The 17511-nt window shown below is 48.4% G+C and overlaps 1 protein-coding gene across 8 annotated transcripts in view; it reads left to right on the top strand.

Annotated features, from left to right (window-relative positions):
* Window positions 1–17511, top strand: part of TENM4 (teneurin transmembrane protein 4) — a 1105140-nt gene that overhangs the window by 444123 nt on the left and 643506 nt on the right. For 5 of the 8 annotated variants that reach the window (XM_053305915.1, XM_053305917.1, XM_053305914.1 and 2 more), the window contains one exon: window positions 7041–7159. The exons of 2 other annotated variants lie outside the window; for them this stretch is intronic. The gene's annotated coding sequence lies outside the window, so the exon portion shown is untranslated. Of the gene's footprint in view, window positions 1–7040; window positions 7160–16747; window positions 16835–17511 lie in introns of those variants that run through there. One more of the 8 variants, XM_053305920.1, reaches the window with a different exon arrangement.

Genomic DNA, 17511 nt, shown 5'->3' with positions numbered 1-17511 from the left:
TCATTCAGTCGTATCTTGAATTATGCCTTTAAAAAACTACTCCTGTGATTGGATGTAATTATGCTAATTAGGGACTTTGTAGAACTCCCACACATGTGCTAAATCAGGGTCCTCCCTGCATCAGCCCCGCGAAAGAGTAATGGGGAGATGGAGTCTGTGCCGGTTTAAATAGAAGTACTGATGGGCACTAAATACTTTGAAAGTAGTTTAATTACAACTACCATCTAAAAAGTAGTTTTAAGTACTGCTTAAATACATTGCAGGAAAACGTAATTGGGACTACTTTTGCTAAGCTAAGTAGTTTCGACTCCTTTATAACAATGGCTGAATATTGAAATACTTTTTTAAAAATGGTTGAATAGGTCAAATAAAGCAATTTACCGGAGTTTAGGGATTTAGTTAGACATATACTTTATTCAAATAATAATATTCTTTGCTGGACACTTGAGTCCTTCCCAGAGTTTGATATTTATGGGCCTGCTTCGAGTAAGTTCTCAATGCAGGCTTATAAACAGCAAATTCCGTATAGGTCTTCCCACCCTTGAGGTGTGACGTCTCTCCTTCTGGGCCAGACTGAACTTCTGGGATATTCTGAGTGCAGCAAACCCCTTGGAAGGGCTGTATACTGAGCGTGCTGCTAGCAATAAGCTGCAGGAATGGGAGGTTTGCCACACCTTCCGTTGGTAATTACAGAAATGCCTGTAATACTTCTTAGTGACCAATTTGGCATCCCTACGAGTATTTAACCAACGTTCTCAGTCTGATAATAAATAGTGGCGAGCATCCAGCCTGACAGTGTCCTTGCGCAAGATGTTCTGCACAGCCTGTGGTGCGCCTCCTGGTGGGAAACCTCTCCCTCAGTCCATATACATTGCAGGGAATGTTTGCGCAAAAACGCAACTCCAAGCATCCCCACAGCTTTGCATAGCTACGCAACTTGCTTGTGCGTGCACAACTTTGACATGCAAACCCATCGTCAGCCTGGAAGCCAGCCAGTGAATGACTGAAAGAATAGATTTTTCATAATGGGTGTGTCATTGTCATTATTAGCAGTTCAACTATGCTAGCTAGCAAGCAACAAAGATCAGTTAAGGACCTAGTTTGAACTACTTTCCAGGTGAATGGTAATGACGAATACATGAAAAGTAGCTTGATCGGAGGTCCACGTGGCACCTCCTTTGCCAGTGCCTTAACACTAAGACAACAGTTTGTTTTAATTTCATCATACCATATGTTTGTGTAGATACCCCATGGGGTATACACCTACACTCTTTTGTTTCCCGGAAGAGGGGTGTACATTGTTCAAAATTATTTTTACATAGGCTAGTGATCCGCAGCTTGCTCTGTGCATGAGGGCATAAGGGACAGAGAGTGGTGTGTCTTCCTTCAGGGAATGAATGGGAGTACCCTTGTTAAACAGGGTATACCTTGGTTTGCAGCTGAATGGGAGCGTGTATGTGGGGGCACTGTAAGATATTCCCCTAAGGGGATGGGGCCACCCTGGGAAGAGCACCTGCGTGCTTCAATGCAATAGGTTCCAAGTCCCCACCCTGGCATCTCCAAGATAAGGCATGAGCAGTGTAAGAAATGGGGCCGCTCTGGGAAGAGCACCTGTCTGCTTGCATGCAGAGGTTCCAGGTTCCCTCCCTGGCAGCATCTCCAAGATAGGGCTGGGAGAGACTCCTGCCTACAACCTTGGAGAAGCCGCTGCCAGTCTGGGTAGGCAATCATGGGTTAGATGGACCTATGGTCTGACTCGGTATATGGCAGCTTCCTATGTTCTTCCCTGCTGGCACTCCTTGACAGGCAGACAGCTGGGGAGAGACTGGAGAAGAAGGGAGGCTGCTTCACCTTTCTTCTCCTCGCCTGGTGTGGCAAGTGGGCCTTGCGCTGTCTTCCTGGTGCCTCCACTGCTGCAGCAGGAATGTGACCATCAGGAGCAAGCCAGAGAACTGAAAGGCAGGCACTGAGGAGCAACAGTGGCCCATCCTGCTGCCGGGGAGGGACCCCCTTCCTGCTCCGGAAGCGCCTCGACCTGGAGCTGCCTTCCTCTGCAGCATCCCTTGGCAGGCAGGCCGGCGGGGAGAAAGAGCAAAGGTGGGCATCTTTGATGGAGCTCTTCGTCTCACTAGACTGGTGTGTGAGAGAGACTGGGGAACCTTGTGAGACTTGGGGACAGGACAGGCTGCTTGCTGGGCTGGCTGGCGGGCTGGTTGGTTGATGGAAGTGCCACATGGAATCTCCTTGCTTCTCCTCCTCAAGGGCACCCATAATTCCTCCAGTGTGGGGGATGAATGAATGAGCGCTTTTCAACCAAAGTTCCCAAAGTGGTTTACATAGAGAAATAATAAATAAGATGGCTCCCTGTCCCCAAAGGGTTCACAATCTAAAAAGAAACATCAGATAGACACCAGCAACAGACACTGGAGGGATGCTGTGCGGGGGCTGGATAGGGCCAGTTGCTCTCCCCCTGGTAAGTAAACAGAATCACCACTTTAAAAAGGTGCCTCTTTGTTCATTTAACAGGGGTTAGGGGATACATGAGTGTTGGCTGTGCTGGTCTTTTCAGAAATATATAACTTAATATATAAGTTATTCTTGAGTGGGGGTTATACTCATCTGCAGGGTATATGCACAAAAATCCAGTATTTGTGGCTGTATTTGCTCTTTGTTTTAGCTCTGTTCTGATTAGTGAACTTGCTGCTGCATTTTTTAAAAAATGCAGATTTTTTTACTGTTGTCATTTGCTTGTTTCCATGTATTGTAAGCTGCTTTGGATGTCACTTCTGGGAAAGTGGGGTACAAATATTTTAGTAAATAAAGCTAAGGCTGAGCTGAAATGGGACCTGCCACAATGCTGTTATCTCTTTCACAAGTGAAAAGGATTCAAGGAGTTTGGGATATTTTAAAGAAACTAGAATGAAAGCTAATGATTTGACTCTGACATAGTAGGGAGTATTTGGAAAGTTAAAGTTGGCTACATTGCAATGCCCTTATACACATTTATAGCGACACCTTACCTGGGATACTGTGTAAAGTTCTGACCTCCCCATCTCCAAAAGGTTGTAGTAGAACTGTGAATGGTGGATGGAGTTGGGACACCATCCTGATAAAGAAAGGCTAAAGCATTTGAGTCTTTTAGTTGGCTTCCCCAACCTGCGGCCCTCCAGATGTTGCTGAACTACAACTCCCAGCATACCCGGCCACAATAAATTGTGGCTAGGGATGCTGGGATTTGTAGTTCAGCAACATCTGGAGGGCCGCAACTGAGAGGAAAAAAGAGGACAAAGAGAGGAATATTATAGAAGTTTATTAAAAAAATATATGCATGGTGTGGAGAAGACTTCTTTCCCTGTCTCATCGGCTACTTCCATTTAGCAGGGAGGTTGTTGGAGGTGGCCTAGTTACCGCTCAGGGAGGGTAGGGTGCCTCCTTGTTTGAAGGAGGCAATAGTTAGACTGTTTCTTAAGAAACCTTCCCTGGATCTCTTTGTGATGGATAGTTATAGGCTGGTCTCCATTCTCTCATGGTTGGGCAAGGTGATTGTGAGGGTGGTGGCTGACCAGCTCCGGGCAGTTTTGGAGGAAACTGATTATCTACACCCATTTCAAACTGGCTTTAGAGCTGGCTATGGGGTTGAGACAGCCTTGGTTGGCCTGATGGATGACCTTTATCAGGGAATTGACAGAGGGAGTGTGACTCCACTGGTTCCTTTGGATCTCTCAGCGGCGTTCAATACCATTGACCATGGTATCCTTCTGGATCACCTAGAGGAGTTGGGGATAGGACTATCAGTATGCTGATGACATCCAAATCTATTTCTCCTTGTCATCTTCATCATCAGGAAATTGCATTCATTCCCTAAATGCCTGCCTACAGGCAGTAATGGGCTGGACAAGGGATAACAAATTGAAACTGAATCCATGCAAGACAGAGTTGCTCATTGTAGGGGTTCAGAATTTGAGGGATGAGTTAGATCTTCCTGTGCTGGATGGGGTTACACTCTCCCAGAAGGAATAGGTACACAGCTTGGGAGTACTCTTGGGCCCAGGCCTCACCCTGGTATAATAGGTGGGGGCTATGGCCAGGAGCACTTTCTATCAGCTTTGGCTGATTCAGCAGCTGCGTCCATCCCTTGAAGAGAACGACCTCAAAACAGGGGTGCATCAGCTGGTAACCTCCAGGCTTGACTACTGCAATGCGCTCTACGTGGGGCTGCCTTTGTACATAGTTCTGAAACTTCAGTTAGTTCAAAATGCAGCTGCCAGACTGGTCTCTGAGGTAACCTGGAGAGACCATATTACGTTTGTTTTAAAATCGTTGGACTGGCTGCCAATATGTTTCCAGGGAAAATGCTAAGTGCTGGTTATTACCTTTAAACCCCTTCATGGCTAAGGTCCAGGCTACCTTAGAAAGCTACTTCTTCTGCATGATCCCCGCCGCATGTTAATGTCATCTGAAGAGGTCCACCTCAAATTACCACTGAAAATTCTGGTGGCAACTCAGAGGCGGGCCTTCTCTGTAGCTGCTCTTGGGCTGTGGAATGCACTCCCGGCAGAAATCCGTAGCTTGAGTTCATTGTTTGCCTCCAGGAGAGCCCTGAAAACGTATTTGTTTGGCCTGGCCTTCCAGGGTTTATAAACTGTTTAAAATGTTTTAATTGTTAATGGTTCTAAATTGTTTTTAAATTGTTTTGTAATGATGATTTTTAAAAGGACTATTTTGTGGGTTTTATTTTTGCCACTGTGCACCGCCCAGAGCCGTTTGGATGGGGCAGTGTGTGTTTGTTTGTGTGTATACACACACACACACACACACACACACACACACACACACAAATTCTAGAATGGGGTTGTCCAGTGTAATTGATTAGCAAGGAATTCAGAACAGACAGGGGAAAGCACTTCTTCAGACTACGCATAATTTCATAGAATCACAGAATTAACATTCCGAGTTGAGAGGGTATCTTAGAGGACTTCTAGTCCATCCCCCTGCTTTGTGCAGTGTAGAAGACTTGCTATAGCCTTGCCTAGTCTCTGTTTGGAAATTTAATTAATGGACCTGGCTGCCATGGGATATGGTGATGGCCAGGTGTCTAGACAGCTTTAAAATAGGATTAACTAGTTCCAGAGAGTAGAGCTCTGTAGGGGTGTGCACGGAACCACGGAGCTGCAGTCCGGCACTGGGGTGGGGGTTCCATTAAGGACGGGGGGGCTTTACTTACCCCTCCCAACAACGGTGCCGTATTTCGTTGAGCAATCGGGCGGCAGGATACCTCCCTGCCGCCCCCTTCAAACCCCGCTTGGCTGGCGGCCGCCCCCTTCAAACCCCCTGCCGCCCCCAATCCCCCTGCCGCCCCCTTCCTTCCCATTCTCCATTGAAAACGGGCGGCAGGATAACTCCCTGCCGCCCCTTTGCTGGCTTGGCTGCAAATGGCTTTTAAGAAAATGGCTTCTTAAAAGCCATTTGCAGCCAAGCCAGCAAAGGGGCGGCAGGGAGCTATCCTGCCGCCCGTTTTCTAAAAGGAGCAGTTGTTCCTTTTAGAAATCGGGCGGCAGGATAACTCCCTGCCGCCCCTTTGCCTGCTCAAAAGCCAAGCCGGCAAAGGGGCGGCAGGGAGTTACCCTGCCGCCCGATTTCAATGGAGAACGGGAAGGAAAGGGGCGGCAGGGGGATTGGGGGCAGCAGGGGGATTGAAGGGGGCGGCCGCCAGCCAAGCGGGGTTTGAAGGGGGTGGCAGGGAGGTATCCTGCCGCCCGATTCTTAGTTCTTAAGGAGCCACAAGGGGGGATTGAAGCGGGCGGCAGGGAGGTATCCTGCCGCCCGATTGCTCAACGAAATACGGCACCGTTGTTGGGAGGGGTAAGTAAAGCCCCCCCATCCTTAACTGAACCCCCCACCCGAATCTTGCCGGACCGAACCGCCCATGTCCGGACCGGTCCAGAGGCCTGTAGAATGGCCTCCGGACCGGTCCGTGCACATCCCTAGAGCTCTGTCACTGGTTTAGTTATGATGACTTTGTGGAAACGCCATGTTCAAAGGCAGGGTACCTATAAACATCAGTTGCTGGGGAAGCAACAGAAGGGGTGGATTATTGCGTGCCTGCCCTGGTTGTTGGCTTCCCAGAGGCTTCTGCTTGGCCACTGTAGGAAACAGAGGCTGGTGTCTAGTATTCCCTCTAACAGGGATTCCCAGATGTTGTTGACTACAACTCCCAGAATCCCCAGTTGCAATGACCTTGGCTTGGGGATTAAGGGAGCCATAGTCAACAACATCTGAGAAGCCCTGTTGGAGGGAACACTGCTGACGTTCAGACTAAATCTGCACTAGTGCCAGGACGTTGGGCTAGCTAGCGCAAGGATGTTGTGCGGTGTTGTGCATTTGCATTCCAGACTAGTGTCGCTCTGGAGCTACAAAGTGTGCTCATAGAGCCTCTGAAGCACCTCCTTTAGTTCAACGACAGCTGGAATGCCAAAGGTTGCCTACCCCTAACATAAATGGTGCAGTGGTTAGTGTTGGACTAGGACCAGGGAGACCTGAGTTCAAATCCCTGCTCTGCCAGAAAGCTCACTGGGTGACTCTGGGCCAGTCGCGTACCTCTCAGCCCAACCTACCTCACAGGGTTGTTGTGAGGATAAACATAACCACGTACACCACTCTGGGCTCCTTGAAGGAAGAGTGGGATAGAAATGTACAGGTAAATAAATAAAATACATGTTTAATTGATGATAGATTCTGCATCAGTCAAATCATAGTATGCTAACTAATCTGATTGAAAAAAATGCAAGGATGCCCAGAGCTACACACCACTGCCAGCCTTTCCTCTTCTCTTATTCCTCTTGCCTGTGTCTCTTCCTCTTTTGCAGTCTTTCTCCATATTTTATTTCCAACATGGCTCAAGTAGGAAAACTGACAGCAAATTGACAGATAGAGCAATTATGTGTTTGATGCTGGCATTCAGAACGAATGCAGGGCCTTCCGTGGATTCTTGCAATAAAGATTCAAGAGTCATCCACTCGCCCCTTATCTCCCCACTGCAGATCGGGTGCGAGAGAAAGGCGCCTCCTGCCACGAGAAGGTGAACTTTACATTTGAGTACGTGATCAGCAGGACAGAAGCAGCCGGCCCCGCCGGGCTTCATAGAGCAACTTCAATACAGGTGGCTATTTTAAAAAAATGAAACTTAATGCAATGCCTTTGGCCTTTTCATAAAAAGATTTAGCCAAAGGATTCCTAGTAAGATAGTGTGCGTCAGTCAATCTTGAGCTATTGTTACTTTATTTTCATTTTTTGATTGGCTTTGGTCGGGAAGAATACAAGCAAATACCAATTTGACATTTTAATGAGAGCTCTCTTCTAACCTCGGAACTTTCGGTTATGTGGTTTTTGCTCTTTGTCATCACGATTAAGCCATTATTAGCATGCTGATTTTTTGGTGGAGGATGGCCAATGATGTTTGCATTTCTAGGTGCCCGGACAAAACCTAATGTGCAAAGCAGGAATACACACATTTGTCACTCAGTGAGATCCCAGGGTCTTGAGAATTCATTTTTATTTGTAGAGTTCAGAGCAAAAGAGAATATTCACCCATATTTGGAAATAGTTGGCTAACGGAGAAGGTTGCACTTCTGGAAGAAGAGTGCAAACTTGTGCAAAAAATTGGGGATTTGCAGAATATTGTTCTTGTGCTATGGTTCTCTCTAAAGTTCCCTTTAAACAGATGAGTTTTCTTGCTGCAGCACAACACTGCTCTGGAACACAAGCTCCTAATTTAGCACAGGTAGCTAGCATAATTTACGCTGGTGCAACTTCTTTCTGCAAGTGCTTCATGAGTCAGGATGTCAGCCACTGCACTTCCAGTTTTTAAATGAGATGTTTAATTAGGACTTTTGAATTGTAAATGAGATGTTTATATTCACATATAAAAATATGCGAATGTAAAATCTTCGAATGTGAAATCCTTTGAATGTGAGATCATTCCCTCAACTTTCAGTTGCTTCAGCTTGTGGGGAATGGGGCTGAGGTTAAGTGATCTGCTTTGCAGGCAGAAGGCCCCAGGTTCAATCCCTGGCAGCATCTCCAGGTAGGGCTGGGAAAGACACTTGCCTGAAACCTTGGAGAGCTGCTGCCGGTCAGAGCAGACAATGCTGAGCTAGATGGACCAATTGTATGGGAATAAAGAAGCTGTCTATATTCCCATAATGTGGAAAATGTTCACAGGATAGAAAGTTTTTTTAAAAAAACACCTGCTGTGACATACCATTGTGTATCAGCTATCAGGATTGTCAAATGCTACCACTTGTCAGATATCAACTTGTCAGATATCAAACAATGAAATGTAATATTGCTAGGAGTCAGATACAGATATCAAATATTCAAAGAATGTCCAGCAAACATTTGAGTACTCAGAGAATATTGGACGTCGACATCCACAAAGGAGTAGTTCTTCTGTATTTGCAAAACGAAACAAAAATAACAATCCACTAATAAATATAGTATAATGTATTAACAGCTGCTATAGAAACAGGGTCCATTTGGATAGGAACATAGGAAGCTGCCATATACTGAGTCAGACCATTGGTCCATCTCACTCAGTATTGTCTACACAGACTGGCAGCAGCTTCTCCAAGGTTGCAGGCAGGAATCTCTCTCATCCCTGTCTTGGAGGTGTTGCCAGGGAGGGAACTTGGGAACTTCTGCTCTTCTCAGAGCGGCTTCATCCCCTGAGGGGAATACCTTGCAGTGCTTGCACTTCTAGTCTCCCTTTCATATGCAACCAGGGTGGACCCTGCTTAGCTAAGAGGACAAGTCATGCTTGCTACCACAAGACCAGCTCTCCCCTCACCAGTAGCTGTTGCTGATATTTTCTTTGTGCTTTTCTAAAGACTAGCTGAACCCGAGTGCTGCCGCCGCCGCTGCCGGGCCGAGTGCCGCTGCCGCAGCCGGGCCGACCCGCGGCCAGGCCGGGCCCGCCACCACCACCATGCTGCCGGGCTGGGCTGCCCCCGCCCCGCCGCACCACCATCACCGCGCTGTCGGGCTGGGTCGGGCCACCCCCACCGCCTCACATCTGTGGCTGGGCTGGGGCCTGCCTCCGCCGCCTGGCCCACTGCCTTGCCTCCACATCCGCCCAGCCAGGCTATGGCCGCCGCCACTGTTCTCCTGGGTGCGCCTTACCCAATCAGGCGCCCCCGCAGTCCAGCCAATCAGCTGGGCTGCCGGGACGCACGTTCGAAAGGCACACCCAGGAGAATTATATTTATAGATGGTGAGCCCTTTCCGGACCATTTTCTCATATATATATTTGCTATGAAAAGCACTTTGAGTTGTGGGGTTTTTTTGGTTGAGAAACTAAATTTATATGTTTTATTAATCGTAATGGCTGACATTCAGAGCAAGGAAACACAGGTGCCATGAGAGGAGGAACCCAAGAGAACTTCCCACCTAGCTGCACCAGTGCACCAGGGAAGAGGCAATTTTTGACACCCTTCCTTCCCCAGGAAGCTCTCTGTGCCACCCCTAAATATGTCCCAGAGGGCTGAATAATAGTAATAACCTCCTAGAGATTTCTATATTAGGCAGTATATAAATTCAATAAACAAACAAACAAATATATCGCCCAGTAATGATTAGTTTGGCTCTTGTGGTGTTTTTGGTTAGCCCATTCCTTGATCCAGGCCAGCTTTTGAAAGGGGTTTAAGTTACTTGGATTCGAGTCCTGGAAAAGAGGCGGGGCTAACAAACAGCCAGCAGCAAGAGCCCTGAAAAGCAGTCTGCACTTGCCTCTCTGTACATCACATCTATGCCATTAAACTATTGGTTTTCCTGATTCCACTCCACTGCCTTGTCCTTGCATAGCACAACTCTCTCCCTTGGATTCCCTTCAGCTCTCAGGCTAAGCTCCCTCACCACTTAGGACAACTCGTTGCTTTTTGGAGAAAGGGCAGGACACACATCCAATGACTAAAAACTAGATAAATTACATTTCAAAATGGCTGCCATACTTAGACAGTTTTTATCTGAACTTTTTTCTTCTCTCCCCACCCACTATGTTGACCATCTATTGCAGCACAATCACATTTCTTTTTCATTTCTTTTCTTTTCTTTTCTTTTCTTTGATAGGTTTCCCCCCACAAATGGGGAAAGCGTGTTTACTCTCCTACCTTGAAATCCTTCTTATCAAGCTCAATAATCCCAGCATCATTACTTACCTTGAGTTCCCGAGCTGACACCTGGGCACTTTGATGCACAACTGAGGCAGCCACTGATAAGATTCCTTTGAAGTAAATGATGAAAGGGAGTATAGCCAGGGAAGGTGGAAGTGGAGAATGTGAACTGTCAGCTCTGATGGTCTTTGGAGGCTACAGTAGTTGAAGGAGGAGGGGATCCACCCTACGGGGATATGGACAGGTTCTAGGGGAGAATCAGATTCCTTCTTGACCCCCTTTTAACCTACTTTCCTTAACAAAAGTAAAGCTTATGAGATCACCCAGCATTGTGTGTTTATGTGTCCATCCCCCTATCAACTTCGCAATGCTGGACCAATATGAACCAAATTGGGTACAGTTGTAGGGACACATAGGGATGCCTCAGTGTGTAGTTTGTGATGATTTCATCCACCCTGATTCAAGATGGTGGACACATGAATGTTTGAGGCACAAGTGGGCTAACTTGTGAACCTACTAACCGATTTGAAACAGATTTGCTACACATAGGGCGTAATCAGTGGTTGGAGTTTGGAGATTATGCCATAATCAATGGCGTAGTTTGTGATGATGTCATCCACCCCAGTTCAAGATGGTGGACACGTGAACATTTGAGGTGCAAGTGGGCTAACTTGTGGACCATCTAACCAATTTGAACCAAAATTGGTACCATAGTAGTGAGTACAGACAACTTCAGTGCCTTCTGAATTTGATTGAGATCATAGTTTCATTGGTAGAGCATCTGCTTTGTATGCAAGGGGGTCCCGGATTGAATAGCTGACAACATCTCCAAGTAGGGCTAGGAAAGACCCTTATTTGAAACCTACACCATATTGAATCAGAATGCTCTGACTCATTATTATTATTATTATTATTATTATTATTACATTTATATCCCGCTCTTCTTCCAAGGAGCCCAGAGCGGTGTACTACATACTTGAGTTTCTCTTTCACAACAACCCTGTGAAGTAGGTTAGGCTGAGAAAGAAAGAAAGAAAGAAAGTGACTGGCCCAGAGTCAGCCAGCTAGTTTCATGGCTGAATGGGGACATAGTAAGCTGCCTTATATCAAGTCGGACCATTGGTGCGTCCAGCCCAGTATTGTTTACACTGACCGGCAGCAGCTCTCCAAAGTTTCAGGCAGGAGTCTCTCCCAGCCCTACCTGGTGATGCTGCCATGGATTGAACCTTCTATATGCAAAACAGATGTTCTATCACTGAGCTGTGAATGGGGAATTCTTATGGGCAGCTTCATATGTTCACCACAGCATTGAGGGAGGGATGTTTCCCCAGCCAGTGTCAATCTGCATTCCTTGAGTTCTCCAGGGGAAATGCACAGCTATGTTTTTTTTTTAACAAGGTGGAGCATTCAATAATGTATTGCCCAACTGCAATGGAATCCAGGACTTTTTTAATGTGCAACCAGACACAAATATGCCAAAAGAACATTTGTGCAATTCAAAAATTCAAATCATGGAAACGCCGTATGATGCGAACTTCTGTAAAAAGTGGCCGATAACAATGTGGCAAGTAAAGTGGGCTCCTTGTGAATCCCAGATATTGCAAGCAAGCTTGTTACCATGAAGGAATATCTGAAGCGAAATTGTAGTAGTTCATGTTTAAGGATGCTCTTGCGAACTTATTTGCCTTACCTATGTGTCTCTCGGGGTCCGGACTTTAGGAGATTAACGGGAGGAAAGGGTCTAATTTGATACCTCTCAATGTAGCACCCCTGTAGACAAGCTAAACTCTAGCGACAGGGTGTAGAGTAAACAAGGAGAGGCAATATTGATTATAAAGCATTTCCTCTGCACCGAGGGCTTCAACTAATTATCCAGAGGATGGCCAGTTCTGGAGATTTAATTGCAGGCCTGGGGAATATAAAGATTGGTGGGGGGGATTGTAAAATGATCTCAAATACTGGGAGTCTATAACAGTAAAGTTGTCAAAGATGGTGCACAAATTCTCAGCTACATACAATATCCGTAAAATACATGGCTTTGTCGGGTTTACGAAAGCTTAGTTCTCAGGGTAAAAACATACAGGTACCTCCCCCAGTGGGGCTAATGGCAGATTCAGGGAAATGTAGATCAGGAAAACAACTCATCCATGGAGAGGGGGAGCAGAAACACATTGAGGGTATTCTCACGATCACTGGAAAGCGGGCTAAGGGAGCTTAGCCCATCGTGAGAACCAGCGGGCTTGCAGTTGAGCCCTCTGGCTCCCTGGCGGCTAGCCCACCAAAGTAGCCCTCCCCTTAGCTCAGGTTAGCGGAGCAAGCGCTCCACTAACCCGGGCTTCCTGGTCGTGGCTGCGGTGTGGCTCCATGGCGCGGCAACACATGAGGAGACCCGTGGCCAGGAGGCTGCAAACAGCCTCCCAGGCTCAGGGGGTCTCTCCAGCATGCCCCGCACACTCGCGCGAGGCATCTTGGAACCTCCGGGGGCCACACGGTGCCCGATCCCCACAGCCCCTTCTGGCTCCGCGACAGAGCCAGCAATCATGTGGGTGGCCGATTCGGCCGCCCGGGCTGCTGCCTTGATCGTCTGCGGGGAGAGCGGGCTAAGCCTGCTCTCCCCGCAGAATCCCCTCCAGCGGGTCTCACTGATCGTGAGACTCGCCTCATTGAGGTCTTTCACACGACCTCCGGCAGCCGCTGCGAGGGCTGAGGGGAAGGCAAGATCTTGCCTGCCTTTCCCAGCAGACGATTAGTGGCTGCCCTCCACTCCACCCCACCATGCGCCCACTCGAGGAACAGCAGGAACTGGACTGGGAGCGGGAGGATTCCCGCTGCATCATAGGGTACTCCACACACTACGAGGGCGGTGGCTGCTCTTGTTAGAGCAGCTGTTGCGCTCAGCACGGCTGCTCCTTCCTCCCAGCTGGCTGCCTGAAATAGTGGTGGGCCGGGAAAAGCTGGTGGCAAATACTCAGACAATCTCCGGCTTTGGTTAAGTGAGCCATAGTTTCGCTTAACCTCAGCTTAAACCTCAGCTAAACCTCAGGTTACAAACTCGGGCTTGATGCAGAGGCAGCACCAGAACCGGGCTCGATCCCAGTGTTTCACATGCGCATCCTAGCCCAGGCTGGGCTTCTCTAGACTAGGCTGCACATGTGAATAGCCTCATTGACTACCCAGATGCTCTGTGCCAATATGCATCCTTCCTGGCCATGCACCAGAATCCCTCTCAGAAAGACATTACACAGTGATATAACATAAATACATAAGTGAATAAATAAAAAATTTCTGAGATGGAACTGAGAGTAAAAATCATCGCTGGCACGCAAATGAATGCTGTACTAGTACAAGGATGTTGTGCTCGCTAGTTCTGCTAAGTTGGGCGCTTTAATACCGCTCCAGTGTTGTGCTGGTGCAATAGGCTGCAAAGTCTATGGCATGCTGTGAAACCTCTGCCTTCAGTGAAACCTCTTCCTCAGCTCAAATGTGTTGCAGGGAATTATGCAAAGCTCTTAGCTATCCTTGTTGTGTAAACACAACTCTTGTGCAAGCGGACTGAGAGCATAAGGGATTATGCAACTTTGCCCTTAGCTACATGACCTTCTTGGGTGGGTGCATCTCGGTTTGTTTCACTTGGTGGTTCGTCTTGTTCCCAGTAGCTGCCAGCCAGTAGCCCCTGGGTGGCGCATGACTGCTGGTAATAGACCCTCACTCCAAAAAATTTGAAAAAAGGGCCCCCCACCCACCCCACCCCACCCCATTTCACTGCTTGCAAATGTAGCAGCAAAATTGGGTGGTGGTGGTAGTGGAATTTTAGGTGGTCCTTCAGATAACCCAGAACCAGGTTAGTATTATCCTCACATTGCAGTCTGAAGCATGTTCTCTCTAATTTTTTTCATCTGCGTATGGAATGAATTTTGTTCTTGGTGACAGTATCAAGGCAGTGTGTGCGCATGTGCATGCAGAGTGGGGCTTTCCTGATTCAAACCTGAGCGGGATCTAAAATTAACTGAGCAGACGTCAAAAAATGTGTGAGCATGTGCATACGTGCATGCCTTTGAGGGAGCATTGGTCTGAAGGACTGTGGTTTGCCACGGTCACATAGTGGCCTAACTGGCACAATCATTCAAATCTAGGTTTGATATGGGTTGCCAGTAGGGGTGAGTCCGAACCGGTCCGGTGGCCATTCTAAAGAATGGCCAAACTGCCGGACCGGTTCGGCACTTGCTGGTCCAGGTGGGGGGTATTGCTTTAAGGGCGGGAAGGCTTGCTTACCCCTCCCGCCTCTTTGCCCCCTCCAGCGCCCGTATTTAATAGACTAACGGGGCGCTGGAAACCAGCCGCCCCCGCCCCCCCCCGCCACGAGCAGATTCCTCCGAAAACTACCCATACCCCTGCCGCCGCCATAGCCCGCCAGCCAGCCAGCCCTTCCTCCCTCCCTCCCAGCTGCCCGCCCGAGTCCTCACCGGAATGCTTTGTTAAAAAACGAGAGGAGCTCCCGGACAGAGCTCCTCTCGTTACGAAGGCCTGCTGCAGAATGAAGGCGCTTTGCGCACGTGCACATGCGCGCGCCACAAAGGACGCCGATCGCCGGAGGCTCGGCCAGGTAGACCGGGCCTCCGACGATTGGCATTCTTTGCGGCGTGCGCGTGCGCGCGCGCGCGCAAAGCGCCTTCATTCTGCAGCAGGCCTTCGTAACGAGAGGAGCTCTGTCCGGGAGCTCCTCTTGTTTTTTAACAAAGCATTCCGGTGAGGACTCGGGCGGGCGGGCAGCTGGGAAGGAGGGAGGAAGGGCTGGCTGGCTGGCGGGCTACGGCGGCGGCAGGGGTATGGGTAGTCTTCAGAGAAATCTGCTCGTGGCGGGGGGGGGCGGAGGCGGCTGGTTTCCAGCGCCCCGTTAGTCTATTAAATACGGGCGCTGGAGAGGGCAAAGAGGCGGGAGGGGTAAGTAAGCCCTCCCCGCCCTAAAAGTAAGGCCCCCGCTTCGGTGCCGGTCCGGACTGCTCCGGACCGTGCACATCCCTAGTTGCCAGCATTTGCGTGATTGTTTGAACCCACATCAAGACAGCAATCTCAGATTTATCATAAACCATAAACCACCTTGGCATGGGTTCACACAATCCTGCTAATGTTGGTAACCTACATTAAACCTAGATTTGAATGACTGTGTGAACCAGGCCATTTTGTTCATGCTGAAGGCTATATTCAAACCTGGTTTGGTCCATGCATATCAACCTGAGATATTGGTGTTAGTCCCAGAAAGGCTGTCCAGATGAAGTGATACGCACCCACCCTCCCACTCCAAACCTGACAGGTTCTTTGTCAAGATAAAAATGTACTCCCCACTGTTATCAAGATGCAGCTGCAGATCTAAATCTCATGTTCTTTTTTTTTTTTAATGGTTAGCTGCTTCTTTCCAATAGGCTGCTGATAACAAGCAGATGGAAAGCGTTTTCAATATACTCTGTGTTGCTTCAGCCAACTCTTTCCTATTATTTTTGTGCTACTTCATCCTGTGGTAAATAAACTTTGAGCCCAGTGAGTCTTTGCCAGGACCTAAGAGAACAGTGATTTAGTACGGGTGCTTATAAACAGGTTGTATATTACAAACTTCTCTTCTTTAAAAAAAAAAAATTAGGTCCTTGTTCTATTGATATATTCCTTGTTTTAAAAGAATAAAAGAAAACACAAATCCTTCCCAAAGAAGGGAGAAGAGTCCAGAGTCTTCGGAGTGGGCGGTATATCAAATGTTTCAAATAAATAAATAAATGCTCTCCAAGGAGCTGGTTAATATGAGGATTTTGCTGATGACCCCATAAAATTATTTCTGTTTAAGGTGGAAAATGTACTTCATTCGCAAAGGCTGTTATTTGTCATACTGGTTGAAGAACTTAACTGTTTGTGCCATCCAATCAACGCTAGTGCCACCTAGAGGTGTACTAGTAATTGGAGAAGTAACACCGTGAGCCTGTTCTCATGACCAGAGATTCCTAGGTAGGAAAGGTTTAACTCAGGGATCTATGGTCATCTGGGTAATCCGGAGTCCTCCCAACCCAATAGTTCTGAACCTTGGTAGCCCAGATCCGCTACCCAGGTTAACATCTAAGGAAAGGAACATAGGAATCTGCCTTCTACCAAGTCAGACCATAGGTCCATCTAGCTCACTATTTTCTTCACAGACTGGCAGTGGCTTCTCCAAGGTTGCAGGCAGGAATCTCTCCCAACCCTATCTTGGAGATGCCAGGGAGGGAACTTGGAACTTCATGCAGATGGTCTTCCCGGAGCGGCCCCATCCCCTAAGGGGAATTATCTTACAGTGCTCACATGTAGTCTCCCATTCAAATACAAACCAGGGTGGACCCTGCTTAGCTGAGGGGGACAACAGAGCCGGTCCTGCCTTTTGTTTTGACCATCTGTGCTACCTGGCCACTATGAACTGTTCCCCAGCAGCTGGCAGTTATGTATACCATAGAGTCCTGTGGCTTGTGGGGCCAGGGAGAGGAGAGCTGCTACAGTCCTGAGGGCTGCCTTCTGCTGCTTGTGCAGTGCACTGTGGGATAGCTGGAGGCCCTAGCTCCTGATATCAGCAACGGAGATCCCTGCTGCCCTGTCTGTGTGGGTGTGTGAGTTGCAGAGCCAACAGCAGGCTCTGGTTGACTGGGAGGCATGAGGTAGGAGTGCGTCTTCCATCCAGCCCACCCTCATATGGTCAGGAGAAGAGGCTCCGTGTGCTACTGTGTGCTCCAAGTCACCCCCAAAGGCCTTCTCCATAGCCTGGATCCGTCAGGCCTGGTCTACACATGAGAGGTTGAGACCACCTAGGCGACAATAATTGCCAGCTGACCTTGGAGGCGGATCATAGGAACACAGGAAGCTGCTTTATACCCAATTAGAGTCTTGGGCCTTCTCAGTGTTCCTTATCGTAAGGCCCGGCGACCAGTTATGATCCCCACCAACTCCCTGACTTTATTGGGCCAGTGTGAAGCTTTGGCCACTGAATATTCTGCATAGCCCCCCCGGTACCATGCAGAGACAACCATTCCCACCGTGCTGTGCGGTGCTTGGCCCTGCACCGAGAGTGTGTTGGGGGGAGATTTCCTTTAAGGGAAACAGAGCCCTCTGGAGCCCCTGCACCACCTTGGAAGGAAGTGGAGACCTTCCTAGTTCTTTCCTCCTCCTAGGGGCTCCAGCTGTTTAAAAGGGCCCTCCTAGCTCTAAGAAAAGCACAGTACTGCCTAGAGGTCATCACAGTGGGAAATGGCTCTCACGTGGGAGGTGCTTTGCCAGAGGGGCCCCCACTTGAAAAAGAGTGGAGATCAGTGGTCTACACTGATTGGCAGTGGCTCTC

This window comes from Hemicordylus capensis, chromosome 3, assembly GCF_027244095.1.
Source record: "Hemicordylus capensis ecotype Gifberg chromosome 3, rHemCap1.1.pri, whole genome shotgun sequence".
NCBI classification, from domain to species: domain Eukaryota; kingdom Metazoa; phylum Chordata; class Lepidosauria; order Squamata; family Cordylidae; genus Hemicordylus; species Hemicordylus capensis.
The sequence above is the reverse complement of the archived record's forward strand: the minus strand, read 5'-3'. Positions and strand labels throughout refer to the sequence as shown.